This window comes from Aegilops tauschii, chromosome 7 (genome assembly GCF_002575655.3).
Source record: "Aegilops tauschii subsp. strangulata cultivar AL8/78 chromosome 7, Aet v6.0, whole genome shotgun sequence".
NCBI classification, from domain to species: Eukaryota; Viridiplantae; Streptophyta; class Magnoliopsida; order Poales; family Poaceae; genus Aegilops; species Aegilops tauschii.
The window spans coordinates 41533037-41538287 of record NC_053041.3 but is presented as its reverse complement, the minus strand read 5'-3'; positions in this window follow the sequence as shown (position 1 = coordinate 41538287).

The following is a 5251-nucleotide window of genomic DNA, read 5'->3' as shown; positions in this document are numbered from 1 at the left end:
ATCCAATTTAGCATTCCAGGCCCGTGGTGCTTGTCGCAGCCCGTACAGTGCCTTCTGCAACTTGTATACTTTGCAGCTCTCTCGATCATCGACAAACCCTGGCGGCTGCTGTACATAGACCTCCTCTGCAAGATCACCATTCAGAAAAGCGGATTTAACATCCATGTGGTGTACCTGCCATCCACCGTGCGCGGCGAGAGCGAGGAGCAGCCGCACAGTCTCCATGCGAGCCACTGGAGCGAAAACTTCTTCAAAGTCCACCCCCTGTCGCTGAGAGTACCCCTTTGCCACCAGTCGCGCTTTATGCTTCAGGATGTTGCCGGCAGGATCTCTTTTCACCTTGAAAACCCACTTTAACCCGATGGCGCGGTGCCCAGCGGGAAGAGATGTGAGTTCCCAGGTTTGATTGTCGACGATCGAGCCCATTTCCTCCTCCATCGCCTTGTGCCAGGCGTGATCAGAGAGTGCTGCCTCAACACTCGCCGGCTCCTCGGCAGCCAGAAGACATAGGCCCACATGCTGCTGCTCGTCGTCGTTGTCGAACAAGTCGCTGTAGTCGATCGGTGCTGTGATCTCCTTGGTGGTGTCTTAGACGTCGGACACACGCCGATATCGCGGGTGCCCGCTGTCCGTGTCCAGCGCGTGATCACGCAACGGCGGCGACACGAACTGTATTGGTGGCGTCGATAGTTCGGGCGTGCACGGTGCCGTCTCCGCTGCTGCCGGACGAGGCGAACCGGAGCCACTGTCAGTCACCGTGACTTCCGGCTCAATGGCATATACCACCGTGAACACACCTGATGGTGTGCTTTCCTTTGCTGCTTCAGGTTTCCAGTTTCATGGGCGTGTCTCCTGAAACACAACATCACGTGACACCAGCAGTTTCTTGGCAACGGGATCATAGATACGATAGGCCTTGGCACCTTCCTCATATCCCATCATGACGCCGGGCGTCGACCTGTCGGCCAGCTTGTTGATCCCGGGTCCGAGCTTCTTCACGTGCGCGTGACACCCGAAGGTGCGCAGGTGAGCCACGCTCGGCTTCTTGCCATGCCACAGCTCGTACGGAGTCACCCCGTCGAGGCTCCGCGTCGGCGATCGGTTGAGGACATAGACGGCCGCCTTGACGGCCTCTCCCCAGAAGACCGCGGGCACGCCCATGCTCTTCAGCATGCACCTCGCCATCTCCACCACCGTTTGATTACGGCGCTCGACAACCCCGTTTTGTTGCGGCGTGTACTGGGCGGTCATGAAGTGCTTGATGCCGAGCTCGTTGCAGTACTCGACGAACGCCGTGGAGTTGAACTCCCCGCCGCGATCCGAGCGGAATGCGAGCAGCTTGCAGCCGCTCCTGGTCTCTGCTGCCGCTTTCACCTTTTTGAAGAAAGCAAAAGCCTCGCTCTTTGTCCTGAGTACCTCAATCCACATGTACCGAGAGTAATCATCCATAATTAACAAGAAATAATTTCTACCTCCCGGTGTTGGCGGAGAGATCGGACCGCACAAATCCGAGTGTACGAGCTCCAGGGACGCCTTTGCACGATATGTTGCAGCCTGCGGGAAGGGTAGTCGGTGTTGTTTCCCGAGCATGCAGCCATCACAATACTCCCCAACGTGATCCACATCAGGAATCCCACGCACCATCTTCCTTGCCATGGCACACAATGCACGGAAGTGGAGGTGCCCAAAACGTGCATGCCACAGCCAGGCCAGGTCGCCTCCTTTGGACAGCAGGCACACCGGCTCAGCACGCTGTAGGTTCAGCTTGTACAGACGGTTTGCTGAGCGCTTGACACGCGCCAGCAGCCGTCCCTCTTGGTCGAAGATCGCGAGGACACTGCGCTTGATGACGATCTCGCAGCCCCTTCTCATCTAGCTGTCCGAGCGAAACAATGTTACTCCGAAGACGGGGAATGTAATATACCTCCGAGAGTACACGCTGATCGCCGGTGAGGCACTCAAACAACACAGTTCCTTTGCCGCATATCTCGACGACTGATCCATCTCCGAAGCGGACAGTGCCGCGCACCGTCTCGTCCAACGTGGGAAATAACTCCTTGCGGCCAGTCATATGGCTGCTGGCCCCTGTGTCCGCGTACCAAGAGCCACCGCCGACGTCCTTGGGCACCACTTTTTCCTCGTTGAGGAAGACGGCTTGCGGAGCTGCGATTGTGATCTCCTCCGGTGCTCGAAGCACCGCCATGAGCAGCCCCGGCTCCTCGACCTCTTCGACTTGCGCCACGTTTGCCTCCTCGCGGCGCTCCTGCTTGGGCTTGCCGTAGCACTCGCGTGCCCAGTGGCCCCAATTGCCGCACTTGCGGCAGTTCCCCTTGCGTTTAGGAGCACCGCCGTGAGGTTGTCCTCCGCCGGCGCCGGTGGGAGGCTTCGGCTTGGGTTTCCCCTTGCCGCCTTTGGATCCACCGCCGGACGAGCCTCCGCCTGATTGCCGTCGCCTTTCCCGCTCGTGCCACTCCTCCTCTGTGAGGAGCAGCTTGCCGCCGGAGCCGCCGGTGTCGGGGTCGAGGCGCTCCTCGATGGCAAGAAAACGGCCGGCCACCTTCTCAATTGTCAGTGTTTTGAGATCAACAAGAGTCTCAATGGAGATGGCTACCTGGGCGTAGCGAGGCAGCACCACCCGCAGAAACTTCCTCACCGCCTTGATCTCGTGGACGTCGTCGCCAAGTTCCTGAAGATCGCTGATCAGGCCGGTGAGGCGAAGCGCGAAGTCCTCCACTGTCTCTCCCTCCTTGAAGGAGAGATTTTCGAAATCACAGCGCAGCACCTGAGCCCGTGACTCGCGCACGCGCTCGACGCCCATGCGAAGCGTCTTGACGGTGTCCCACGCCTCCTTGGCGGAGTCCTTCGCCGCCAGCGTCCGCAGCATCTCTGGTGGGACGCCGCGGAGGATGACGCCCAGTGCGGTACGATCATCAGGGTGATCGGCGTCGCGCATCTCGATGGCTTCCCACAGCCGTGCAGCCTGAAGATGTACCTTCATGAGGATTGACCACTCGACGTAGTTCGTCCGAGTCAGCATCGGGATTGCGCCCGCGCCGCCATCTCTGACCACCCGCTCGTGGATGACCAGCTCTCTCCCACCGCGCCGTGTCGGGCTTCGTCCCCAACGAGCCGGCGATGGGGTGTTCCTCCAGCGCGAGCCGGAGCGCTGCGGCGTGCGTGATCCACCATGTCCCGACATGGTCACCACAAGGCTCTGATGCCAATTGTAGTTGCAGGATCAGTTCTAACTCTTTCTCGCACGAAGAACACGAGTGTTTGCGCTGCGTTCGACCTCTGCAGCCATTTCCCTTTTCATCTTATTCAGTCAAGTGCTTCAGAACAGAAACTACAAGATACCCGGTCCACGAGCGGGCTGATCGGACATGCCATCCCACGTCCTCCCGATCGCTAGGGTGTCGCCGTCATACGTTTACAATCGTGCCATCCCACGATCCACCTGTGACGGCTCAGCTGAACAAATTAACTGAAAGTCTGAAACTACACCAAGTCCGGAACAGATTCCACGCTGCATGGCCCTTTATTTTAGCTAAGAAAAAACTAGAGGATAACAAACAGCTCAACGGGATTATTTGCTAACAAGTTGAATCGAATAAGGCAGTACAATGTCCAAGACTATGGTATTACATCCTAACCGACCTTAATTTTTTGAATCTATCTCTGAGTTCTATATACAAATCTTGTTGTTGCGTATTAGAGAATTAATTATTTTGTAATTTCTGTTCGATGTAATACGATACTGTACCCCATACTACCGACTCTAATTCTGATTTGTGGATGATAAATCTGAGAGATCATATATGTTAAAGATACCACTCTTACTTATATTTTTATTTGTCATTATTTTTTACTCGATAATCTAGGGTCAAATAAAAGTATTTTCATAGTGTGTTCGTTACGTGGATTACATATGCTAGCAATTGCAAAACACACTATTGTTAGTATTTTTCATTGACATTAATTCCATATATTGGTGCATTAACATCAAAGTTTTGCACTTGGGATATTTTTATATAGCTTCATCCCGTGGGCGAAGATGATTTTGGGAGTTATTGCCCCTCTTGTCTAGAGCATTTTTGTTTGGTGAAGTTCGCGAAATTTGTGTGATGTGCATTTTAAGGAGAGAAATTCCGTAAAACGCAAGTAAGATAAGAATTCATGCAAAAAATTAATATAACAAGAGTTTTAAAATGTCGCAAAGAATTGCCATTTTCATTAGTTAAGTGGAAGATACCAGCCAAGAACAAACATAGATGAGGAATGCGCTGTGAATTCATTCAGAAAAGGTATGAAACCCTGTGAGGTTCTATATATGGAAATTCAGATGGAATACAAAATTCACACGAGGAAGGAAGAGACGGGCGCACCTATGTAGTACTTGCCGCGTGCAATAAGCATCACACCGTCCACAAACGGAGTTGAATGGGTTGCACAAAGCATGGCCCATTAAAAGCTGGTACAAGTTTTTCGCAAAAATGAAGTGTTTTATTTAATTCATATATAATTATTTTGACAATAAAAATTAATTATATCAGATTTATATATAAAATATTCACAGATAGGAAACATAAAGGAATGTCCATGGACTTTCAATAAAGGTTCACGTATTTTTATTTAAAAAGTCCACATAATTAAAAATCTATATAATTTAAGAAATATACATATCTTTTCAAAGTGTTTTCCATATTTTTGAAAATTGTCGTGTAATTTCATAAGGTGTCCACAAAACGTAAAGGCCACATATTTCTAACATTGTGGAGAGTAAGTTCCTATATGTATTTGACTATTGGAAAATTGAGATCAAGAGTCTTGTAGCATAAAAGACTTTTAGGGCGTGTTTGGCAGCCGTAGCTGCCGAGCTTGGCTAGCTCAAGACTGACTCACATGAGGCTGGTTGAGCAAATGGAGGCGGAAAACAACCTCCGCATATTGTTTGGTTGCTCACATTTAGTTCTCACGCATTAGAGGATAGCTTAGCGCATAGTGTTTGGTTGCCCGTATTGTCTGAACTTACACATAAGCATGTAGTTTGGTTGCATGCAACCCTTGTTGTCTGATAACCTCTTTGGCGCTGTGTTGAGGTTACCGGCACATAGCAGTGTCCGGAAGAACACACACAACAGAACATGGTAGTAAGCATAAATATTGTGCCACACATAAGCAGACCAGTTCAAACATATTACTAAGCAGTTCGATATTAAACTAAAGAGGCTGGATCATATGATGGGCTATC